The 27,476-nt window shown below is 39.8% G+C and overlaps 1 long non-coding RNA gene across 1 annotated transcript; it reads right to left on the bottom strand.

Annotated features, from left to right (window-relative positions):
* On the bottom strand, positions 1 to 27,476 carry LOC120533564. Its single transcript, XR_005634536.1, has 3 exons — positions 26,648 to 27,476; positions 6,666 to 6,975; positions 1 to 140 (listed from the first exon to the last, which is right to left on the bottom strand). It is a non-coding gene; the product is annotated as an uncharacterized LOC120533564 (long non-coding RNA).

Genomic DNA, 27,476 nt, shown 5'->3' with positions numbered 1-27,476 from the left:
CTCATTTTTCCATAAAAACATTTTACCACATTCACAACAGCAATATGGCTTCTCTCCTGTGTGAATTCTTTGGTGGTGCTGAAGATGGCTTCTTCGTGAATACTGTTTGCCACATTCAGAACAGCAGTGAAGTTTGATTTCTGTAAAAAAAAAAACAAACAAAAAAAACCTTAGTTTTTAATCTACTGCTTTAATACTGACATTATATTACAACATTAAATAGAGGTTGGTTTAATTTATGAATAAATTTTGATAACCATTAGCAAACTTAAGTAGCACATGAATAGACACTCAACTTGAAAATAAAAAAAAAAATGAACAACTATTCAACACAGGAACAGAATGCAAAAAGTTTAAAAAGTAAAATCAAAAGTTCACTTGATGTAGGCACAATCAGCAAGATAATTGTTTTTTTTTTTTTTACTACATTACAGAATGGCATCATCATGTTGTCATCATATTCTTAAAATATATATAAAATTATACATTTTTTTCATTATTGGAGGTAGAAGGTGATAATCTTCGCCTATCATTATACTGGAGAGTGTCATGTCAAACATGTGAAATGCACTTTTAATAAACAGAATGTGTCTTAATATTTCTAAACAATTAGTCCAAAGACAACTGACTCCATAATGTTTTTTAATTTTTTATTTAATTTTAAGAGGCAGAGGATAGCAAAGGAAAAAGCTTTAAATATACAATGAGAACAGAGTAAAACATAAATTAATAAAACACACAGGTCACTTAAAAATCACAGAGACCCACATGACACCTGAACTGAAATAGCAAACTGGACACTTGTGGCCGAAATGCAAAATATACTTCTGTCTTCATAACACCTGCGTCAGGGGCATTTTTGTTTTTATATTGCAAATGGATTTAATTTCTTTAGCTAAAACAGGGACCTGCAGAAATGCAGTATCATTTTGTGAGAGTTTTGGTAAATTACAAAATTAAAAAGCACATCAATCACTCCGAAGATGGGGGTTATATAATAAATAAATAAATAAATAAATAAATAAATAAACCTTATTAATTTCCAAGCAGTAGTTAGTGATATTATCTATATATCTGTACTATGACTATTTTTTCTGGACTTGAGACATGGAGGCTAACGAATCTCATCTGTGCAGTCTAAGAGCTCACAACTCGCTTAGAGTTTAGCACCAGAGAGACAGCAAGGAGTGCACATGAAATGAATTCTCAACTCTGCACAAGATGGTCATTTACCTTCTCTCTGATTAGCATCATTTTGAGCTTCTGTACTGGATCAGAAACACACAGGTGTATTTTCAAGATTATGCAGATGCTTCTCAAAATCATCAATATTACTGTATGCAGACTGATTTTTCTTCAACCAATCAACACATAACAAAACCTGCCTTCTGAAACACCTCCAGAACCACAAACCTTCAGAGGCACAGCATAGTGAACTCGGCCCAAACCTCCATGTTTTTTTACTAGGGGCCGAGGAGGGCACAGCCACACAATAGCACCTTGAGGCAGCTGGATGAATGTCTTTAATCAAAAGAAATGATTCTTGATAACAAGCTGTATCAACATAGCTCAAAGATAATAAATCAGCAACACTTGAATGATTGCAAGTAGAAAAGAGCAACCTTACAATCCAAGAAAAGACACAGATTAGACAGGAGAGAGGAAAAAAGAACAGCAATAAAAGATAACTGTAAATGAAATATGTTACAAGGTGCCAAATGAGTTTACTCCATAGCCCCACCAGTAATTGTGCATAATGTAGACAGTAACTCCAGAATCCCACCCCTAAACTGTATATGCAAAAAACTAAAACGGGGGTCTCTGAAATAAAAACACAGGTAAAAATCAACAGGTTCTGCTTATGAGTGGGCAAACATGAAGAGAGCTCAGTAAATAATCCCATCCTAACCACAACATTCACAATACAAGAGTCAATGAGGCGAAAATATGAAAAAACACATCTGAAGATAAATGACATGCAAGCAAATATTAAACCATTGTAGGTCGAGAGTATGTGGCGTATGCAAGGCTCGTGTCCTGAACCCGGACAACCTCCAGTGACTCTCTAATCACATGCACACATATAAAATTCACATATGAAAAAAAGAAAGTAGTAGTAATTATGAATCAACATTCAGGAAAATGTCTCAGCAGTACTGGAATATCACACATAAAACAATCAAAGCGGCCAATCACCAGTGACATGAAGGAGTCAAGGATATTGAGTGCATGTTGAGGGTCGATGAACAGACGCTGCCCTCAAAGAAGGACTTTTGAGGGTTGGCCATATCAATGAGGAAAGCAGAAAGACCAATTTGTGGAGCCTTAGTGATCACCAGAGACGTGGCCTTGTGTGGTGTGGATTGAGTAATTGGCAGTAAACTTCATAAGTTACATTTGAATTGTTGAGTTCCTCTTTCAGAATAATAACTCAGTCAGAATAGCGAAGCAGCTTGATGATGATTGGACTTAGACGTGCGCTGTCACTTTCCCTGGTTTATATTCTATGTGCCCACACAATTTCACGCCTCAAATTTAGGATGGTCAGAAACCAAAAAGCTGAACATATTCCTACTCTTAACATCATCTGGAACTCCAATAATTCAATTGTAGCCGCAAGAGTGTAAGGCGAGTTCAAGCAGGGGTAAAACGCGTACAGAAAGAAACATCTCAGTCCAAAAGTTTGTTTTAAAAATATTTAGTGAAAGTTAAAAGCAAATAATCCAGATAAGAAGAAAGAAAAAAGTTGTTACACACATAGAATAAAAGGCAAAAAAAAGTATATATCTTCTCAAAACTTAGCTTTTCTTGTAAATCTTTGTTTCTATACTTAAAGATTCTTAGCTACTTCTGTACGCTTTAAACGTACGGTGCAGCACTTTCAGTTAAGTGCTTTGTCCTACATGTTACTTGGCACACAAAACATGCACAAAAGGTACGCAAGGCACGAAAGGCCCGGTATAAAACCGTGTGCCCTCAACACCTTACACTTGGCAAGGCTGATCACTAACTGAGAATAATGTTTAGTCAGAGCAGATAGAAATAGCTCACATATACCAATTCAGTTCAACTGATGGGGGTTACAGGAACCTCCTATAGATTATGCACTATCATTTAGTAAAACATTTATGTATCTTATATGTAACTAGGAAGTGGCTCTTACATATCCGGACCCTAATTGTTTATGCTAGGGAAGAAATCAATTATTTTAACATTACTTAATAAGAGCCTTAACTACTTTAATGAACTTAAACCAAACTTATGAAACTTAAAAATTCTACTGTAAGAGCAAAATTTAATCCTTTCATTTCATTAATCATTTGCTGCTCCTTGGAGCAGGCACAGTTTGTTCACAGGTTTGTCCAGTGTGTTGGTTTTGGTCTGCACACTAACTCTTCTTACTGCTCCTTTCGCATCTGGCATGGTCTCGATGACTCACTACATTCGCATCTGGGATTGTCTCGATGACTCACCCCATTAGCCAGGAACTTTGTGGCACTGATTGATCTACAATGAGAACGTCACCAGGTTTTAAGTTTCTTTTTGGTGGGAGTCATTTTTGATGTTCTTGAAGTATTGGTAAATTTAGTCCATCTTTTCCTAAACAAATCCGAGAGGTACTGTACTCGTTTCCAACTGCTTCGGACATACTGGTCATTTTCTGAGAAAAGTCTTGGGGGACGGCTGGGTTTTGTCTTGAGTAGTAACATGATTTGATGTCAGTGGCTCCAGGTCATTTGGATCATCTGATACCTTTCCGAGGGGTCTTTTGTTTAGGATGTATTCTGCTTTGCACATAATTGTGTGGAGATGTTCATCATCTAGACTTTGTTGTTTAAGTACTGAATTCAGGACCTTTCTTATGCTTCGAATTTGTCTTTCCCACACTCTGCCTTGGTGAGAGGTCATTGGTGGATTAAATTTCCATTTGATTTCATTCTTGGCATTGCAAATTTTTTTTTTTTTTTTTTGTTCAAGAGTTTCAGCTGCCTCTCGTAGCTCTTTTTCTGCACTGATAAAGTTTGTTCCATTATCTGAGTGCAAGATTTTAAGTTGTCCTCTTTTAGAAATAAATCGGCGTAAGGCCCTTGGATACAAGAATCAGTGTTTAAAGTATATGCAATTTCTAAATGTACTGCTCTAGTTGTTAGGCAAGTAAAAATTACCCCATACCTCTTCACTGGGCTTCGTCCACTTTTTACCAGGAATTGACCAAAATAATCGACTCCAACACTGGTAAAGGGTGGTTGGTCTGGGAGTAGACGATCTTCTGGCAAATCTGACATCTTTTGCTCACCTATTTGTGCATTGTATCTTCTGCATTTAATACACTTTAAAATAATCTTTCTAATAGCTGAATTGGCTTGTGGGACCCAATATTTCTGACATAACTGAGCTAGCATATAGCTCCGTCCACAATGTCCATGCTCTGAGTGAAAATGTTGGATAATGACAGTAGCAATATGTGAATTCTTATGAATGATTGCAGGGTGTTTTGCCTCTTCTGGCATAGCTGATTTGCTGAGTCTTACTCCAGCTCTCAATATTCCTTCTTTCAGGACTGGGTCTAGTTTGTTGATTTTACTACTTTTCTTTATATGTTGATTTTTTGCGCAAAGCTTTAACTCTTTTAGGGCAGATGTTGACAGGAGGGGTTGAGGGCACATGTTAACAAAAGTCGACATCCAGGGGAAAAGGGTGACAATCAGCTGTTAATGGTGACAAAACTTACTGTTATGTCACAGACATTCCCTCTCTGCTTGGAGGAATGTTAGACTCATTTACTCTGCATCTTATCCTTGCGTGTGCGTGAGTTACGAAATGTAAACAAAGGCAAGATGGCATCGACATCTCATGAGGGAGCGAAGCAAGTGCAGAAAACAAAATACTCAGCAGACAATGTTTTGTGCATTACCGCTGAATCAGATTTTACAGAATCTGTCTTTGTTCAGATGATCAGGAGATCGAGCAAGAGAGTGAGGAACTGGCATCAGCTGATCGGACACTATTCAATGCCGCCCCAGCTGATCGACTGCTAGCTGAGCGCATTCGCACAGCTGATGTTTCATGCGGCAGGAATATCCAGACATTGATCCATGGGCGCCAAACTGGCGATAGGACTTACAACAGCATGGTTTGCTGTTGGACAAGACAGATTACCAGCTGCTGGACTACTTCAGGCTGCTCTCTCCTGATGCTGCTTTTCAGCTACTGTCAGACGAGACAAACAGGTATGCAGAGCAATTTTTTGAATCATAGTATGTGAAATCATATACAGTAGTATGCAGGCTCAAACAACATACAAGAAAGTAACGTGTCAGAAATAAATATTTTTGTTGATTTGATGTATTAAACCATTGCTTTGTGTTCTTTTTTTAAAAAATTTAGTTTTTAGAAAAATATTCAGCCCTGGGAGAAAAGAAACAAACAAACAAAAAAAAAGCCCTAAAACAGTTGACCTCTTCTGGGTAAGCTTATAATTGACTGAGGTGAATAAGTTCGTTTTCTGCCTTAATCAAGTCTTTCAGAGACAGTGGATTCAGCCACATTGTTGATTTGTATTCCTTGATATGTTCTGGGATTAGTGTTTTTTGTCATTCTGGGTTGTGTCCATATTGACTGACTGTATATTGGATTGCCTTTCTCTCTTCTTACAGACGTAGTAGCACTTCTTTGAACCACGTTACTGCTTTCTTTAAATTGAACCATTCTGAGTAGGACCCCACAAGTCTTTTTACTGATTCAGTTTTTTCTTCTACACTTGTAAGATTTACTACACACCTTCTGGTTTCTAGACCGTCGCTAATAGGCAGGTCCACTTCATTTGTTCTCTTAGGCCATTCGTGCTCTGGCTGTAGCAGGAAGTTTAGGCTTTGAATCCAAGTCTTAATTTTGATGAAGCTTTCTATTGTCAATCCTCTTTGTGCCTAATCAGGATGTTTTTGGAACAATGCCAACCTTTAGAAGTACTGAAAATTTACACCGGCTGTTACAGACTCAAATCAAATGTATGTTTTTACTCCAAAATAGTAAGAATAAGAGCAGCTCACTTCTCAAAACGGAGTCATCTGGAGTCAAACTCATTACCAGTCAGTAGTTACGTCACCGAAGCAGTCCTATTACTTCCGTGTCAATGTCGCACACTAACGCGGGGTCTTTTTCTGCAGCTATATTCTTGAATAAAAGATCACTTGTTGTGTTATACTTGTAACTTTTGTGAAAGTGTTTGTGATATTTGGACTTCAGGGTTCACACATTATACGCTTCATGTCTACCTTTTGCCAATTATTACTAAAACATGAAAAAGTTTGTATTAATGATGTGTTTACATAGATTGTTGTAGACAAGGAACACACATAAAATGCATGCATTTCAAATAATGATATAGTATTTACTCTATACATCTCTAAGCAACTGACATGCAGGTAAGCAGACTTGAACTGAGAAAACTGTGTGGCGTGGGTTGGATGTGATAGCATACTGCATGCTGCTTATCAACACATTTACAAGATATTAACAGAGAGGTGCAAAGGGATTTAAGGTGGGACAGATTTACAAGATTCTTCATAGACTTTGATAATTCTAGTGTTCAAAAGCACAAGACAGCACTTTCAGGCCCATAACCCTAACTCTAAAATGTACACCCATTTTTATTTTTCACTTACTTGTTTCAGATGATGTCTTAGGTGGTGACCGACCTCCCCAAGTTCTAGGAGATGAAATTTCTTCAATCGTCTTTGTGTCAGACCGTAATGATTCATATTTTACATTGATAGAAGACTCCTCTTTACTCATTGCCCCCAGTTCACGATCCCTTTCCTTAATGTCAGACTCCCCTGTTTAGGATGGACATTCTCCCACTCACAGTCCTCCTCTTCAAAATTTACAGTCCTCTCCTCCATGCTATTCACGTTGGCCTCGCAAGTCTTCTCTTTCACATCCATTTAAACATTACAGTAAATGGCAGATTTTTCTCTTTGTGGGGAAAAAAAAAAAAACAGGGTTCAATTCAAACTGCATCATCAAGATCTAAACACATTTGACTTTTATAACATCCTCTTAGTTAAAGTTGGTGTCAAGTAAGACAATTTTTAGCAAGGTGACAGTAACTCATCACTTTTCATATCAATTCACGTGTTAAATGAGTTTGGGAATATAAAGAGGGTCCAGAAGGCTTGAAAAAGAAGGAGGCCATCTTTCCCAGTTGTGTGTCAACAGTATTCACTACTTTGATTGAACATTTAGTACTGTTGGTTCCCAGAATTCTGTTATCAGTTAATCTTAAAGAAGGTTTACACAAGTCAGGCCTCAGGATTATGTTAAGAAATGGGGCAAATGAAGGAGGAACTTAAATAATGGATCTGAAATTTGCAATCTTAGGGTGATATCATAATGGACAACTTATCGAGCAATTTTAAGTTATAGCACTCAGTTGTGTATTGTTGTCCACAAATTGAACATGAGGTTATGGGAAAAAGTAGTGGAAGCTAGGTTAAGAAGTGAGGTGATGATTAGCGAGCAGCAGTGTAGTATCATGCCAAGAAAGAGCAGAACGTATGTGGTGTTTGCTATGAGGGTGTTGATGGAGAAGCAGAGAGAAGGGCAGAAGGAGCTGCATTGTGTCTTTGTGGACCTGGAGAAATCATATGACAGGGTGCATTGAGAGGACTTGTGGTATTGTATGAGGAGGTCAGGAGTATGAAAAAGTACAGGAAATGTATGAGGGAAGTGTGACAGTGGCAAGGTCTGTGGTAGGTGTGACGGATGCATTCAACGTGCAGGTGGGCTTAAATCAGGGTTCAGCTCTGAGCCCTTTCTTATTTGCAATGGTAATGGACAGTGTGACAGATGAGATTAAACAGGAGTCCCCGTGGACTATGATGTTTGCTGATGACATTGTGATTTGTAGCGAGAGTAGGGAGCATGGTGAGGAGACACTGGAGAGGTGGAAATATGCTCTAGAGAGGAGAGGAATGATGGTCAGTAGGAACAAGACAGAATGTGTGTGTGTAAATGAGATGGAGGTCAGTGGAAGAGTGAGGATGCAAGAGGTGGCGAAGGTAGATGAGTTTAACACTAAAATTACCAAAGCCTACGCAAAAAACTCATAAATCCAGCCCACCTTAAATCCTTTTGCACCTCTCCGTCAGCGTCTTTTGTCTTGTAAATGTGTCGATAAGACAAAGCAGTCTGCTATACCACCCCCATATACCTCGCCCCCCTTCCAGCAACGCAAAAAGGGCCAACCCAAGCGTTGATTATCTTGGAGTGAAGTGCTGGAGTTTTAGAGGGGAAATAGATCATTAATTGGAACACATGCATTTCATTTGTGTTCTGTGTCTACAACAATCTTTGTAAACACATCGTTAAAACAAAGATTTTTTCCTGTTTTAGTAATAAATGACAAAATGTCGACATGAACTGTATATTTATGTGAAGGCTAAAGGCCAAATATCAAATAAAAACTTTCACAAAAGGTGCCATGTGCAATACGACAACTTCCGTGGTGCAGCGGTAAGAACTGCTGACTTGTAATCAAGAGGCCATGGAATCGATGCAGAGTGTCTCGCAAATTTACCATTTTAGGAAGTGAGCTGCTCTTATTGTTAATATTATACAATAACAAACATAAATTTGATTTTCGTCTACAACAGCCGGAGTAAATTGATAGTACTTATAAAAGTTAGCGCTTTTTTTTTTCTCACTTTTATTCTCTCAGTCACAAGAGTAGAAAGTCCAAACAATTCCCAAGTCCAAAACTTAACATGAAGAGTTCGGTACATCTTCTTAGATGTAAACCTGTGGTGTAGCGCAGGGGTTCTCAAACTTGGTCCTGGGGGACCCCTGTGGCTGCAGGTTTTTGTTCCAACCAGATTTCTAATCAGTGACAACACCTGATAGCACTGATCTCATTTAATTAGCTGGTTTTATTTATCTTTTATTCTACATTCAGAAAAGCACAGCAGCATGATTTTTACATTTATAAGAAACATTTCTTATAAATACAGTATTTCTGTTTTTGCTATGGATTTAAATGCTTAACTCTCTTTTTTATTATATTTCGCCCTTTCTCTGTGCAGTTTGCTCCCTTCATTGAATCTTAATAATGACAATTAAAAACAAGCAGAGCAGAAACCCAAGCAAACAACACTCAATCACAAGGTAGTAAATAACAGATTAATTAAACAATTAGAACATCTAGAAAAGTAGAATGACAATCAAGATGAAAAAACTGTTAAAAAGAAAAAAAATACATATAACTGCTTAGTACATTTTACTACTTTTTTTTTTAACCAAAGTTAGTTTTCTAATTTGTATAATTTTTCCAAAACAGGGAATCTGGGAAACAACAGTTCACTTAATTAGCACAGGAGTCCAATTAAAAACAGAGGCTGGTTGGAACAAAAACATGCAGCCACAGTGGGCCCCCAGGACCGAGTTTGAGAACCCCTGGTGTAGCGGGTCCACAGCGCATAAGACAAAAGGTCCATTTTTAAATAAATAATCACCTCGCTCACGGCTTAGCATGGAGGCGTGGTAGTGTGGCTGAAGCTGTTGCGATTTGTAGTGTGGGTGTTTCTCACCTAAGTGCACAGGTGAGAAACTGTCCACATCTGTGGACCGCTGATTTGCCACAACTGCCATGCCCTCTTGATAAATAGATGCACTAGTCGGATAGACGGGAAGGAAAAGAAAGGAAAGAAAGAATGGATGGGAGGTTGCAGGAGAAAAAAAGCAGGAAGCAGTGCGGAGACAGAGAAAGTCAGTGTGGGAGAGTGAGCGAGCAAGTGAAGACTCGCATGCAGCTGTGCAGGCAGCATGGGTGTTTGGCCGACACCCGGGGCATAGCAGTTGTGGTCGCTCCCGCAGAGTTTATTTTTATGAAGGACGGGAGTAACCGGAAAGCGAATGACACTCTATGTAAGGCCGCGGGAGTTGGAACTTGGGACGTGGTGTTCCCAGCGTGAGAACCTTGGTCACTGGGGAATCTCAAGTCGCTGTTCGTATACCCTACAAGAGCCAGGGATTGGTAAGGCGACCGATCAGCAGGAGAGTAGACAGAGGGCAAGCAGCAGGTAGGGTGACTCCCCTGTTGAGAAGCCCAGATGGGAGGAGTAGGGGAGTTGCCGCAGGAAAGAAGACACCGGGCTTTGTTGTTTTTAAAGGATTGCTTCCTGCATTATTTTAACCTCATTGTTTTTAGAAGATTTGTTCTATTTAATTTTAACCTCCACAATAACACTCGTTTTAATGGATTATTTATTTAATGACTTTTGAATGCACTTGAACACCTTGTTTTTTTTGTTGTTTTTAAATAAAAGCACTTAGCACTATTTCACCATCCCCTTGCTTTATTGTGCCTCACTGCTAAGCTCATCGGTAACATTACTGACAGTGTAGGGTTCAAAGGCTCCCATGAAGATCTCATCACAAAACCCTCCATCTTCTTAAAAGAATTAATCACAAAAGCAACCTTGAATGTTGCAGGGTTTTAGTGACCTGAACTCACCTTAAGGGCAGTAAGTAGTTGCGCAGCGCAATTTACAAAGAGAGTCTTGCTTCAATGGCGCCGATTACACTCATTCGCAAAGATTTCCACTCTCCCAGGAGCCGAGGGGGACTCGAAGTGTCACAAACAGTGCGAGATGAGAGGACGCCACCAGAAACTGGGAGCAGCACAACATTCCGCGCCTCCAAGCATCCACTTTGTTCTCATGACCCTTCACCGCTGAAGGCGATGTTGTCTTCACATTGATTGTACTTCTGTGCAGATAAAAAGTAGTAAGACGCAAAGCTGTTTTCCTCATCTCTTCTACTATCAAGTACTGCCAATTCCAAAAAAGTTATAATGTGGCAGTTTCTGCAACAGTCACGTGGACGAATAAATAAAACTGGTCTATCAGAACGTGCCTGGCGGCAGACGGCTCAGCGCTGGAATCCAGAGAGGAGGGCTGGGAGAGGGCAACGCGGGGCACACTTCTATGAGATAGATAGGCATGTTTGTATTTACTTTTTTTCAATATCAGTAAAATAACTCTCACACAAATAATAACAATTCATAAAGACGATATAAAAATGGCATCCACAAATGAAGTGACTAGTTCCTGTATTATATGTTCTGTGGTCATACGTAATTTCCGTTTCGTGTGGTCATAGGTAATTTCCGTATATATATAAATATATATATATATATATATATATTAACAATAAAAGCAGCTCACTACTCAAAACGGTAAATTTGCAAGGCAGTCAGGATTGAACCGGGGGACTCTTGATTACAAATCAGCAATTCTTACCATGGCACCACAGAAGCTATTGTGCCATCCTTGTACCTTTTGTGAAAGTGTTACTAGATCTTTGGACTTCAGTCTTCACACATTATACAGTTTGTCTACATTTTGCTATTTATTACTAAATTATGAAAAACACTTCTGGTTTAAACGATGTGTTTACACAGATTGTTATAGATATGGAACACACATGAAATGCATGTGTTCCAAATAACAATCTATTATTTCCCACTACAACTCTAGATACCCGACTCCCAGATAATAAAGGATTGAACTGGGAGAACTTTGTGCCCATTCTGCAGTGGTGGGGGGATGGAATAGTAGGCTGCTTGCTATTTGTCTTGATCGGCACATTTACAAGACAGAAGACGCTGACGGAGAGGTGCAAAGGGATTTAAGGTGGGCCGGGATTCTGATTTTTTTCGTAGGCTTTGGTAATTCTAGCGTTAAATACTTGAGATCAACAGTACACAGTAACAGGGAGTGTGGAAGAGAAGTGAACAAGAGTGCAGGAAGGGTGGAATGGGTGCAGAAGAGTGTCAAGATTAATTTGTGACAGATGGCTATCAGCAAGAGTGAAAGTAAAGGTCTACAGGACGGTATTGAAACCAGCTAAATGGACTGGAGACTGTGACACTGATCAGAAACAGGAGACAGAGCTGGCGGTGCCAGAGTTAAAGATGGTATGATTTGCATTGGGTGTGACGAGGATGGACACGATTAGAAATGAGTACTTTAGTGGGATCAGCTCAAGTTGGACGTTTGGGAGACAAAGTCAGAGAGGCAAAATTGTTTGGAAATGTGCAGAGGGGAGATACTGGGTACATTTGAAAAGGGTGTTAAGGATAGAGCTGCCAGGTAAAAGAAAAAGCGGAAGGCCTAAGAGAAGGTTTATAGATGTGGTGAGAGAGAATATGAAGGTGGTGGGTGTAACAGAGCAGCATGCAGAGGACAGGAAGATATGCAAATAAAATGCAAATCCGCTGTGGCAACCACTATCAGGAGCAGCCGAAAGAAGTAGCAGCCTTCATTAAATATTAGGCTCTGCCCACAGAGAAGTCTGAATTGAGCATTTATATATATATATATATATATATATATTTATTATACACACTAATAAAAGGCAAAGCCCTCACTGACTGACTGACTGACTGACTCACTCACTCACTCACTACTAATTCTCCAAGCTTCCGTGTGGGTAGAAGGCTGAAATTTGGCAGGCTCATTACTTTCAGCTTACTTACAAAAGCTGGGCAGGTTTCATTTCGAAATTCTAAGCGTAATGGTCATAACTGGAAGCTAATTTTCTCCATATAATGTAATGGAGTTGAGCTGGATGGCTGTGGGGGGGGGCGGAGTTTCGTGTGACATCATCACGCCTCCTACGTAAGTACGTAGAGAACAAGGAAGACCTCCAAACAGCACTGAACAAAAAACGCCATTTCACAATTGAGAAGGCAGAAAAAGATTAGGAAGCAAGTGATGCATACAAGCGTATTCATAAATACAAGCATATTCATAAGTACAGCTACTGCGGAAACAAAGCACGACGTGAACTGTAAGTTTATATTAAATTAAGTTCATAGACAGGCTGCCGCTGGCGTTTGTAATTTAGTGCCTGCCCGTATAAGGCCGTCCGTCAGCGGCAATCCAATAGAAACACTGTCGCTAAATATTCACGGGTGAAGGACTGTGCTTATGCAGAGGAAGATGAGATGGTCAGGGTGGTGTTTGGCACAAACTCAGCGAAACTGCGAGAGAAAGTTTTCGAAGGCAGCAAAAAAATATGAAGCGTCTGATACATACAAGCATTTTCATAAGTGCAGCTATTGAGAAACAAAGCACACGGTACAAAAAGTCAATGTCCCGCTAAAGGAAGACAGTGTTAAAAAAAAACAGTGCATGCAGTGTGTCACGTCTCAGATAAAGAGGAAGACGAGCTGTTTATTGATGCAGTAAGAAACGAATCGATGAATGAAACCTGTCATCTTTACAACGATTGACAAACACGGAATGTAAGTTGAACACAACACATCCTACAAATACGAACCTGATTGAAAGAAATAATGATAATCAAATCCTTGAAGACAGCAACACTCAGTAACACTCACAAAACAAATACTGTATATTGACAGTCATGTTATGTTATTTTTAAAATGTTCCCTTTTCTTTTTCATAACTTCTTTAACACACTACTTCTCCGCTACGAAGCGCAGGTATATATACCTGTATGTATAATATATTTTATTATATATAAATATATATATATATATATATATATATATAAATATATATATATATATATATATATATAAATATATATATATATATATATATATATATATATATATATATATATATATATATATATATATATATATATATATATATATATATATATATATATATATATATATATATATATATATATATTTATATATATATATATATATATATATTTATATATATATATAATATATATAAATATATATATATTTATATATATATATGTATATAGCCTATATATCCCGATCTACATACGCTCAAATAGATAAACCACACGCCGTGGTGCAATGGTAGAGCCTTCGCCTCTAGCACCGACGACCGAGGTTCGATTCCTGAGAAGGGGTGCACTGAGTATGTACGCGCGCATTTTTATTCATTTTACCTTTGCATCCCCTTGGTTTGAGATGTATGAAAAAATATGCGGTTAACGCAGAAAGACAGATCACCAATTGAAGCTTTATGAATAATGGATACTTTATTCGCCATCAATGATTGTTTTGGTAAAGCCATACTCAGTGTATTCATTAGATGAACGGTAAAAAAGTAAGAGCGAAGGGAGAATGACTCATTGAGGCACGCAGGCAAAACCACAATAGCACGCGGGCTCGATGTACTGTAGTGCGCGTCAACTCGAACTGAATTGCGCGATCACATTCGAAAAAATATATCTTTTCAAGTTCTATTTAGTCCATATGTGTCAAACTCAAGGCCCACGGGCCACATCCGGCCTGGCGTGTAATTAGATCATTTTATATACTGTATTATTGTTAATAATGGCCAGGGGATATGAAGCGCTGGTAACACAATAAACTACAGATCCCATAATGCAGCGCTTCAGCTTCCTTTCCGAACACTTAGCGTGTTAATCAAGTCTCGCTTATGATGCTGCAAGTTATTTCGAAGCTAGCCCAAATGATGCAGAAGAGAAAAGTTGATTCTGAAAATAGAGCCTTTAAAAACCGATGGGAGGCTGAGTATATGTTTACTAACATTGCCGATAAACCCGTGTGTCTCATTTGTGGAGCTAATGTGGCTGTAATTACAGAATTTAATCTAAGACGGCACTATGAGACAAAATATCAGGATAACGTGAAAGACCTGAATGCAATGCAGAAGATACAGAAAGCAGAAGAGTTAAAGAAGAATCTGACACTTCAGCAGACGTTTTTACCCGTGCAAAATCACAAAGTGATTTCAAGTGAAGCTGCTTTTATGGGAGACACAAATGCACCAGTGCAACTTGCCCGCACTGAGTTCGCACGGCGCTTTGGTGACTTTGAAGAACAAAAAAAGAATTTTGAGTTGTTTTGCAACCCATTTGCCGTCGATGTGGAAACTGCACCTGTGCAGATTCAGATGGAGGTGATTGAGCTGCAGTGTAATGGCACACTGAAGGCAAAGTACGATACTGCAGCACAGTTTATTCACTCCATTCCCGCACAAATGTTCCAGCTCCGTCTACATGTTGCTCGAACCTTGTGCATGTTTGGTAGCACATATCTGTGTGAGAAGCTCTTCTCAGTCATGAAGACTAACAAAACAGCACACAGGAGTTGCCTCACTGATGAGCACCTGCAGTCCATCCTGAGAATCTCCACAACACAGAACCTCACACCAAACATACAAACTTGTTGCCAAGAAAAGATGCCAGGCGTCCAAATCTGATAAAATGACATATGAGCAAAGACAACTGAATGATTTGATTTGTTATTGCTGAAAAGAACACATTTTACTTATATTTCCAGGTTTTGTTATGCACCATGTTCATATTTGAATTTGTATAATTTTGACAGGATATATTTTTATGGAGAGCAAAATGTTTTGGGATATTTAAAATTTAAGTTTATTTTTTACATAAAATTACATAAGAGTAAAGAAATTTGAATGTTTGTTCTTTTAACGTTTATTTCTAACTTGTATAATTTAGACAGGATATATTTTTATGGAGAGCAAAATATAAGTTATTTAAGGTTTGAGTTGATTTATTCTGGAATAATATTCCTGTCTGTTTTTATTCATATTTATGTTCAAAAATGTTAAGTTTTAAAAGTTTATAAGTTTAGTTTTAGTGTGTTCAATAAATGTTTATCCTGTTCGGCCCACAACCTAAAGTGTGTTTTGGATTTTGGCCCCCTGTGCAATTGAATTTGACACCCCTGATTTAACTTACTTTCCTACCAAAAATATTTCTGTCGACTAAATAAAAATTCCTTCTATTTAAAATTTAAATAGAACTTGAACAGATACGATAGTTCATAATATCCACGCAGACTTGCACGTAAGAGTGGGAGTCATCCGTTTTAACAAACAGCGTATTGCACTGATACGAAATAGCCTGCCCATTTAATTATTTAGGAATGGATAAAGATCTTGTACAAATAATGTTTTTCATTTTTCTTCCTTGATGGATTCTGTCACCCCCAGCAACAGTTCCTCGCACCCCAAAGAGTGTGTGTGTATATGTGTGTATATATATATATATATATATATATATATATATATATATATATACACACACATATCTACAGTCATGTGAAAACATTAGGACACCCTTTGAAAGCATGTGGTTTTTGTAACATTTTTAATAAATGGTTATTTCATCTCCGTTTCAACAATACAGAGAGATTAAAGTAATCCAACTAAACAAAGAAAACTGAAGAAAAGTCTTTTCAAGATCTTCTGTAAATGTCATTCTACAAAAATGCCTATTCTAACTGAGGAAAAAGATAGGACACCCTCACATGTATTCCCTCTTAAATTGGCTCAGATCTCACACAGGTATATCACACCAGGTGCACATAATTAGTAGATCGTTACTCTGCATGTTGAATGAGGCTTGCCCTATTTAAACCTCAGACATTTAGTTTGGTGTGCTCCTGACTGTTGAAGTGAGAGTGAGCACCATGGTGAGAACAAAAGAGCTGTCAGAGGACTTCAGAAAAAAGATTGTAGCAGCCTATGAGTCTGGGAAGGGATTTAAAAGATCTCAAAAGATTTTGAAATCAGCCATTCCACTGTCCGGAAGATAGTCTACAAGTGGAGGGCTTTCAAAACAACTGCCAACATGCCCAGGACTGGTCGCCCCAGCAAGTTCACCCCAAGAGCAGACCGCAAGATGCTAAAAGAGGTCTCCAAAACCCCTAAAGTGTCATCTCGAGAACTACAGCAGGCTCTGGCTACTGTTGATGTAGAAGTACATGCCTCTACAATCAGAAAGAGACTGTACAAGTTTAACTTGCATGGGAGGTGTGCAAGGAGGAAACCTTTGCTTTCCAAGAGAAACATCGAGGCCAGACTGACATTTGCCAGAGATAAAGTTGACAAAGACCAGGACTTCTGGAATAATGTTCTTTGGACAGATGAGTCCAAAATTGAATTATTTGGACACAACAGCAGAGGACATGTTTGGCGTAAACCAAACACAGCATTCCAAGAAAAGAACCTCATACCAACTGTGAAGCATGGAGGTGGAAGTGTCATGGTTTGGGGCTGCTTTGCTGCAGCAGGACCTGGTCAGCTCACCATCATAGAATCCACGATGAATTCTACTGTGTATCAGAAGGTGCTTGAAGAACATGTGAGACCATCAGTTAGAAAATTAAAGCTGAAGCGGAACTGGACCATGCAACATGACAATGACCCAAAACATACTAGTAAATCAACCAAAGATTGGCTGAAAAAGAAGAAATGGAGAGTCCTGGAATGGCCAAGTCAAAGTCCAGATTTGAATCCCATTGAGATGCTGTGGGGTGACTTGAAAAGGGCTGTACGTGCAAGAAACCCCTCAAACATCTCACAGCTGAAAAAGTTCTGCATTGAGGAGTGGGGTAAAATTTCCTCAGACCGATGTCGAAGACTGGTAGATGGCTACAAGAACCGTCTCACTGCAGTTATTTCAGCCAAAGGAGGTAACACTCGCTATTAGGGGCAAGGGTGTCCTATCTTTTCCTCAGTTAGAATAGGCATTTTTGTAGAATGACATTTACAGAAGATCTTGAAAAGACTTTTCTTCAGTTTTCTTTGTTTAGTTGGATTACTTTAATCTCTCTGTATTGTTGAAACGGAGATGAAATAACCATTTATTAAAAATGTTACAAAAAACCACATGCTTTCAAAGGGTGTCCTAATGTTTTCACATGACTGTATATACATCTATATATATATCTATCTACATATATCTATATCTATATATATGAAGCGTGGGTATATTATATATATATATATATATATATACACACACACACATACATACACATATATATACATACACACTAATACTCAGCAAAAAAATAAACGTCCCTTTTTCAGGACTGTGTATTTCAACAATAATGTTTTAAAAATCCAAATAACTTTACAGATCTTCATTGTAAAGGGTTTAAACAATGTTTTCCATGCATGTTCAATTAACCATAATCAATTCATTAACATGCACCTGTGGAATGGTCATTAAGACCTTAACAGCTTACAGAAAGTAGGCATTTAAGGTCACAGTTCTAAAAACGCAGGACACTAAAGAGACTTGTCTACCGACTGTGAAAAACACCCAAAGAAAGATTTCCAGGGTCCCTGCTCATCTGCGTGAACGTGCATTAGGCATGCTGCAGGGAGGCATGAGGACTGCTGATGTGGCTAGGGCAATAAATTGCCATGTCCGCACTGTGAGACGCCTAAGACAGCGCTACAGGGAGACAGGAAGGACAGCTGATCATCCTCGCAGTGGAAGACCACGTGTAACAACACCTGCACAGGATCGGTACATCCGAATATCACACACAGGTACAGGATGGCCACAACAACTGCTCGAGTCACACCAGGAACACACAATCCCTCCATCAGTGCTCAGACTGTCCGCAATAGGCTGAGAGAGGCTGGACAGAGGGCTTGTAGGCCTGTTGTAAGGCAGGTCCTTACCAGACATCACCAGCAACAACGCCACCTATGGGCACAAACCCACCTTCGCTGGACCAGACAGGAGTGGCAAAAAGTGCTCTTCACTGATGAGTCACGGTTTTGTCTCACCAGGAGTGATGGATGGATTCGTATTTATCGTCGAAGGAATTGAGCACGTCTGGGACCTGTTGGATCGCAGGGTGAGGGCTAGGGCCATTCCCCAGAAATGTCCAGGAACTTGCAGGTGCCTTGGTGGAAGAGTGGGGTAACATCTCACAGCAAGAACTGACAAATCTGGTCCAGTCCATGAGGAGGAGATGCACTGCAGTACTTTGAGCAGCTGGTGGCCACACCAGATACTGACTGGTACTTTTGATTTTGAGCCTCTCTTCATTCAGGAACACATTGTGAAACATTTTTAGTTTATGTCTTATGGTGTTGACTCTTTTAGTGTTCATACAAATATTTACACATTAAGTTTACTGAAAGTAAAAACAGTTGAAAGTCAGAGGACGTTTCTTTTTTTGCTGAGTATATATACACACACACATAAAATCTTGGGTTGATACGTGATCTTCCCGGAAGACACTAATACATCCCGTGAGAGAGACTTTACCATCATGTGACACAAGTCAGTGAGAGAAAAGGACAGATGCTGTACAGGCTTTCAAAAGATCGACGAGCAGTGCGACAAGCAGAACACACAGCTGAGCAGCAGCTGATATGATGCCTTTCCTTAGCATATGTTCAGTGTAGGGGTGCACAAAAGTAGGTTTACAGTTGTGAGATTGCTGGAATAATCATAACCTGCATATCTTTTTCCATATCAGCAACTGTAAACCTACTTTTGCCGACCCCGCAGACGGTAATATGAACTCACAAGAAGAGTGTCATGCAGCCAGGACAGGTGGGCAAAAGTAACATTACATCTGCCTTGCATTCTACATGACATTCTGCCTCTGAGCCTGCTTGACCCTCTGCACATGAGCTGACTTAGAATTTTTCCAGCCCCTGTTGCAAACTGCATGACCTTCTGCCTCCCAGCTGGCAAGACTCATTGCTACATGACCTCTGCTACTCCATTGGGCCCCTTACCACTCCTGACTCTTAAGTTACATGACAAGCCGTCTTGACTATTAAGCCATTATTATTAGGTGTATATTTGCAGCTACTTTTTCAAACAACTTTGCCACTGATCAGAGCTGTAGAGTTGTTTGAAAAAGTAGCTGCTAATATGCACCTGACGTTATACTCGTAAAACAAGGGTCAAATACTCAGTTCAAAATATTAGCTGATGCTGCTTTGGGCATTCCATGTCAAAGTACCTAATCTAATACAGCCATTGCAGCTTACCGTATATCAAACTGGCTCATTCGCCTTGTGGTCGTCTTCTCCGATACACCATATAGATCTGCAATCTGTCGTACTTTTAAACCGCATAACAGAAGGTGTTCTATTGATTCAGCTGGAATGTCAGAGGATGTACATCCAGAGCAGGGAACTTCGTCACCTGAACTGGAGTGCAGTCGAGTCCGTTCCACCTGTTCTTCGATAATTTCAAAAATAGTTTCATCTATATCAGAGACTAAAAGGGACGCCATCATTGTAATTTCATCCGATAAATCTTCAATTCTCTCTCTGAAATATGTAATATCTTAGACAGTAGTAAGCATTTTTCTAATTAAATCTGCTATCGATTCACCAATCAGTAACTAGAGGGTGTGTTAGAGCCCACCCTCTCAACTTTGATGAGTGAAAGCGACAGTTTTATTATCATGAGGTAGTGCATGATGGTTTGCAGGAATGTTACAGACAAAATTAAATAAATAAATAAATAAATAAATAAATAAGCAACAAAAAACATTTTGTGACATATTTATTTATTCTCTAATTTCATGACATTATTTAGGCTCTCATTTCATGACATTTATTTATTTATGTTCACATTTCACAGTACTTTTGTTTATTTGCGCATTTATTTATTTAACTAGCAAAATACCCGCGCTTTGCAGCGGTGAAATACTGAAGGGAATGATTACTTGATCAGTAAACAAAGTATAAAATACCTATACAATAAGTATAACAATCGTAATAAACGAACAATTAAACTGCGGAGAACCCGTGGATTAAATAAAAAGGCTGCTAATTCGGCGAAGCAAAGAAAAACGACGGCCTTATATGGCGTTTGTTTATAAAATAGCGGAGAAGCTATGTAAAGGCTGCTTGACAAAAAAACAGCGCAGCAGCTTATATGGGCAGGCAGTCAGCGAAAGAAGGGAAGCAATAAATAACTCTAATCGTAATAAAGGAACAAAAAAATAGCAGAGAGTCCGCGGATTAAATAAAGGAAATGGGTATTTGAACAGTAAAGTAAGTCTAAAATAGCTACACAATAACTGTAACAATCGTAACAAATGAACAATAAAATAGAAGAGAACCCGTGAATTAAATAAAACGGTTGCTTCGTTGGTGAAGCAAGGAAAAAGGACTTTCTTATATGTCGTTCGTTTATAAAACAGTGCAGAAGCTGTGAGAAAGCTGCTTTCTTCGCAAAGTAAGGAAACGACTGAAGAGACCGCGGGGACGCGGTAAGTGTTCGGCGAGGCAGCTGAAGCTCTGCATTATGGGATCTGTAGTTTATTGTGTTACCAGCGCTTCATATCCCCGGGCCATTAATAACAATAATACAGTATATAAAATGATCTCGGGCCGGATATAATTACACGCCTGGCCGGATGTTGCCTGCGGGCCTTGAGTTTGACACATATGGACTAAATAGAACTTGAAGATATATTTTTTCGTACATCGAGCCCTCGTGCTATTGTGGTTTTGCCTGCATGCCTCAATAAGTCATCCTCCCCTCGCTCTTACTTTTTTACCGTTCATCTAATGAATACACCGAGTATGGCTTTACCAAAACAATCATTGATGGCGAATAAAGCATCCATTATTCGAGTATGTAGATCGGGGTATATATATATATATATACATATATATATATACCAGCGTATCGCAGCGGAGAACATTTTAAAAATAACGTAACATGACTGTCAATATACAGTAATTGTTTTGTGAGTTTACTGAGTGTTGCTGTCATCAAGGATTTGATTATCATTATTTCTTTCAATCAGGTTCGTATTTGTAGGATGTGTTGTGTTCAAGTTACATTCCGTGTTTGTCAATCGTTGTAAAGATGACAGGTTTCATTCATCGATTCGTTTCTTACTGAATCAATAAACAGCTCGTCTTCTTCTTTATCTGAGACCTGACACACTGCATGCACGGGTTTTTTTACACTGTCTTCCTTTAGCAGGACATTGACTTTTTCCACCGTGTGCTTTGTTTCCACAGTAGCTGCATTTATGAATATGCTTGTATGTATCAGGCGCTTCATATTTTTTGCTGCCTTTTCAATTGTGTAATTCGTTTTTGTTCAGCTCTTTGGAACTGTTGCTTTTGTCTGTGCACTCGCGTCAGTTCACGTGAGCCGCTCGGTGTACATGCATCGAAGTTTCCCAGCTGTGCTGGTGCCATCACGTGCTATGTCCATGGCTGTATTTAATGTTACCGAAGTCCCGGCACTTAAAACTTTCTCTCTCAGTTTCGCTAAATTTTGTGCCAAACACCACCCTGACCATCTCATCTTCCTCTGCATAAGCACAGTCCTTCACACGTGAATATTTACCCGTGGCAGTTTGCTATTGGATTGCCAGCTGACGGACGGCCTTATATGGGTAGGCACTAAATTACAAACGCCAGCGGCAGCCTGTCTATGAACTTAATTTAAAGTTTAGGTTTACATTGTGCTTTGTTTCCGAAGTAGCAGAACTCATGAATATGGTTGTATATGTCACTCGCCGCTTCTTATTGTTTCGTGCCTTCTCAATTATATAATGCATGTTTTCTTCAGCTTTCTTGGGCCTCTTCCTGGTTTTCTACGTACTGCGTGATTACGTGGAAGGCGTGATGATGTCACACGAAACTCCGCCCCCACGGGTTTCAAGCTCATCTCCATTACAGTAAATGGAGAAAAACAGCTTCCAGTTATGACCATTGTCCGAAATATTCCTCCATACAAAAGGAGCTTTACACAACTTATAAAACAAGAATAAGAACTGAACTGCTCAGTACCACAGAGTCAACACAGCGAATAAAGGAAATACAACTGTAGGTGTGAAAACATGTGTGGCTATAGCAGGAACTTGCGTGTGTCCAGTCCTTGGCGTTTCACATTAATCCACCGTTATTGTATAAAAACAAACAACGTTTATTTTCCATGTTACACATTTCCACAGTCAAAATGAAACTCAAGACAGACACGGTAAGAAAACCCGAGTGTTTCCACGGCCTTAGCAATCCACACTAAAACTTACAATAACTTCCTAATTCCCGCTACCCAGCACCCCTTCTGAAAGTAACAATACCCCATTAGAACTGAATAATTATCTAGACCTATTCTTAATATATAAACTAATCTTGAACTACAGAATAAGTTTAATATATTTTCAAATTAAATGAACATAAAGTTAATACAGAACTTGGCTTATATACTGTGTATGACAGAGGCATTAGGCATCAGCAGAGAGTGTACAAAGTAAACTGTCTGAACAAAGGGGGCTTGATGACGGGGGAGAGCAGCTAAATGGTAAAAGTTTAAATGAACATTTAAAGGCTTCACATTAAAATCTCTGAAACACAATTTTATTGTTGTTTTCAACAACTGGAAACAACAAATTGCACATTTATCAACTTCATCTTGTGGAAGTAAACGTTCCACACAAACGTACACCATCATAAATAGATTACTAATTACCACAATAATAAACTCCTATTAAACAGCAGCACCTCCTAGTTCAGTGACGTTGGCATGGTGGAGGTCGCATGTGCCTCAGTCTTCATTAGAGATCCATTGTCTAAGGATGTGAGATCCTGACAAACCAGTTTGCTATGGGTAATCATCAGTGGAGGGGCCAGACAAAGAGCATCTCATTATTGACCCTTAAATTTAATGAAAGTGGGTCTTGCCTGAAGAGGGATGCTAGTCCTGACACTGGTGCTCACATAAGAGAGGCACAAAGGGTTGACCCACATAGCCTGGTTGGCTCTACATGATAAAACCACATGTAGCAGTAACTAAATTGGACTTAGCTTCCACCTCACCACCATCAACCAGCACAAAACAAATTGGAGCAATAACCAGAGTACCTGTACAGGTCAGGAAATAGTAATAGACCATCATAGGGTGCACTCACTTTCAAGTACACGACAACACCAAGACAAGTTAGACTTGCCAGGCCTCTAAATCTGAGCATATTTAGAGAAGTAGAGAAAATAAGAGTAAAAGAGCAGACATGGAAACTTAATAGAGCCTTAAAAAAAGGCTGAGATTCAAATTCAGTCAGCTAGAACTGTGAGGCAGTAACACAAACCACACATCTCTATTAACTTCTCTAATACTCACAAACAGGCATTACTGGTTTGGCTTTAGCAATGAAACATGGGAGTTTGTCATATTTCATAACAATTAAAAGAAAAAATAAATCTATTATATGAAAAAAATCTTGGTTTGAGACATTATCATCTCGGAGAGAAACTTTGACGTCAAGCGAGACTCAACATTACAACCTTAAGAAGCAAGACCCGTTAGATGGTGACTTTTGCATGTCATGCCCTACTTACGAACAATTTATAACAAATTCACTGACATCTAACCTCACAGTTGTTGGAATGCTTTTGGCAGACACACTTCATGTGCTCCCAGCTGTTAAAAATGTTATACATTCTATATGGCACGTGAACGACTAAGGGAAGAAAGAGTAGCGCATCGAAAAGAGATGAAAAGAAGGAAAAATAGATTATTATTATTCTGTTGTGTATCCTATGTGCAAATTTAGAGAATAAGGAAAGTAATAATCAGCCTGTATGTCCCAAAAGAGACACTGACGTCCGGTAAGACAAAGCAGTGAGACCAAAGGACAGCTGCTGTGCAGGGTTTTAAATGATCAACGCACAGCACAACAAGCAGAACATGCAGCTCAGCAGCTGAAGGACAGCAGCTGATCCGTCCGTATCTCCTTAGCTTGCGTTCAACCCTGCCTTCACACCACAAGCGGCAGAGACGCTTAGTGGCAGGCGCTCAGCACGCCCCGGATCAGGGGTTAAGCGAGCAAAAGGAGGACAGCTGCTGTACAGGATTTGAAATGGTCAATGCACAGCACAATAAGCAGAACACACAGCACGGCAGCAGCAGCAGAAGAACCGTAGCTGATCCGTCCTTATCTCCAAAGCATGCGTTCAGCCACCCCCTTCACAATGTGATTGGCAGAGACGCAAAGTGGCTGACAAAGCCCCCTAGTAAATAAATAAACTTTTGCATAATTGTCCATTCAAGCAATGCATGGATTTTTAAAAGCAACATCCAGTGCTGCCACAAATGGCCATGTGTAACAGAAGCACCCATGTATGCTTGCCCTTGTTGTTATTTTGTATTATTTTTCTGGAGAACTTGGATAACCAAAGTGGTGAGGAAGGTTTGACTCACATACCTGCGACAACAACTGCCAGACCTGCGCCCTTTGTCTCCCAGAGTGCCTTATCTAATTGCTGGGCTGCCAGCAGAGCTACAGAGTGGACACTGAGGAAAAGACAGCAGGTGTCCGACTCCACATCAAGAGAAGATAGCACAGACCATAGCCACCTTCGGTCATCATGGGCAATGTAAAAATCAAACTCTGGTCAGGAGTCCAAGGGAATACAAACTCAGCAGTCTCATGTGCTTCAGTGGGATGAGGCTTAGAGCTGAAACACAGGACGCTGTGGGTGCGCCAGACGGATTTAAAAACGCGCGGATGGACAGAAGCCAAAGTGAAAGCGGGAGGAAGAAAGAAGGTGGACTTGATATTGTGAATGAAAAATGGTGCAACACCAGACACATTACTAAAAGCACCAGACCTGCATGTAGTGCTTTTATTTGTGTACGTCTTACAATCTTATCATATATTGAGACAGTTGTCACATGCCATTGTGCCGATAGTTTATATCTCCCCCGGGCAGATGCGGCAATCACAATAGACACAGTGTATTCTGTAATAAGCAAATTCTCTACTGACCATCCTCGTACTTTCGTCACAATTTCTGGGGTGTTTGACCCCGTTTCACTTTCCTCCACCCTCACCAATTTTTTAGCATTTTATAGAGTGTATAACAAAGGAAATCAAGGTGCGCCAACGTTAAGGCGGCATATAACACTGGTGCTTTGCCACCTTTATGCCAATCAGACCATAATTTGTTTACAGCTCATGCCTGCATATAAACTCATTGACCAGCAGCTGCCAATCACCGTTCTGAAATGGACAACAAAGGCTGAGGAGGCTCTGAAGACAAAAGAGCTGCTGGTGGACTTCAGGCGCGCCAAAGAGCCTCTGAGACAAGTCGCCATTAGGGAGGAGAACACAGAAGTCGTGCAGAGCTACAAGTACCTGGGGGTTCACCTGAACAACAAACTGGACTGGTCACATTTCCTCTACATGTCCAATAATAATAGTAAACTTGCAGGAACGAGAAAAGCACAAGATGGGAATATTTATGACAAGAGCCTGGACATCAGGATGAGAATGTGCCTTGTCACCCATTACGTGAGCTCGTCTGCCATCCCTCGGTTACACTGGCACACGTTACACTCTGGAGCAAATGCAATGGAGAATATCAATCAATCAATCAACATTTATTTATATAGCACATATTCATACAAAAATGTAGCTCAAAGTGCTTTACAAAATGAATAGAAAAATAGAAGACACAATAAAAATAAACATAAGTCAACATTAATTAACATAGAATAAGTAAGGTCCGCTGATAACACAGTGGCGCAGGTCAAGAAGGGCCATAGCGGACCGAACATCCCAAAGAGACTCCGGTGTTTTGATATATAAAGCAAGTTGCTTCGGGGTGTTTTGAAGTAAAATGGGATTCGACCACGTGAAGTGAATCGGAGAGACACGCCAATGAACAGCAACAGCATGTGACAGACCACAGGGGGATTCACTCAAGTAAAGTCCGCTGCTAAGCTGAAGAAAACGAACGCGCCGCGCGCCTCACTAGGGTCGCGTGCAGTAAGTCTAATTGGAGCGAATTAAAACTCACACATCCATAAAGTGCGCCCCAAAACCCGGAGCACTTACCTTCTGTTTGTCGGCGATGGTCAACTTTCTAACCTCGTTGAAACTCCTGCCTCACTCCACCACAGTCTTCCTCTCGTGCAGTTCTTACTACAATGCGCGGGTAGGCAGCGTGCTTTCAGTAACAGTCGCCCTGGATAACGTCAACCGTACGCGACCATAGCTACACGTGACAAAGAAGCTCTGAACCGCACAGTGAAAAGATTATGGGATAACCCTTATCTCGTGAAACTGTCACGTTCGTACCAGATAATGTTGGATTAAAAACTTACAAACGTGCGCTTCGGGGCTGCCTAATTACGACTTTACCAAGGCTTCGGCGCTTCAGTTTGACGTCACTTACAGTGCTTGTAGAGCGGTGATATAAAAAAGCAGACGGCTGGGCTTTTGTTTATTAAAGGAGTGTGGGATGATTGGAGATGGGTTTAGCTGCAGCCTGCAATTCGTATGATGTGCGTCTGATAATGCCAACAATATCAATCACGAAATGCCCATCGTGTACCCCGTTACACAATGGTTTTAATTAGGCTTGTGGGAGGGTACGGGTTTAGGTCCGTGCTTTATGTTTACAGGTATTCGTCTGCACACTCGTACGGAGCCCCTGAGAAGATGTGGGGTTTTCTTCTTCCAGAGAAACAATTTAGTGCGTACAATTTATTATCTTGTGCCCCCACTTACCATAGCCTGCGCACCAGGTACTTTAAGGTCGTACCGGCCAATATTGCGTGTGCGCCGCCGCATACATTCAGATGAACACCAAATGCCATCGCGTGCTACTGTACATCATTTTCTGGAAACAGGACATATCACTGAACAGTCTGATGTTTTCCTC

Source organism: Polypterus senegalus, chromosome 8, assembly GCF_016835505.1.
Source record: "Polypterus senegalus isolate Bchr_013 chromosome 8, ASM1683550v1, whole genome shotgun sequence".
In the NCBI taxonomy this organism is placed as follows: Eukaryota; Metazoa; Chordata; class Cladistia; order Polypteriformes; family Polypteridae; genus Polypterus; species Polypterus senegalus.
Note: the sequence above shows the minus strand (reverse complement) of the source record. Positions and strands in the feature narration are given on the sequence as shown.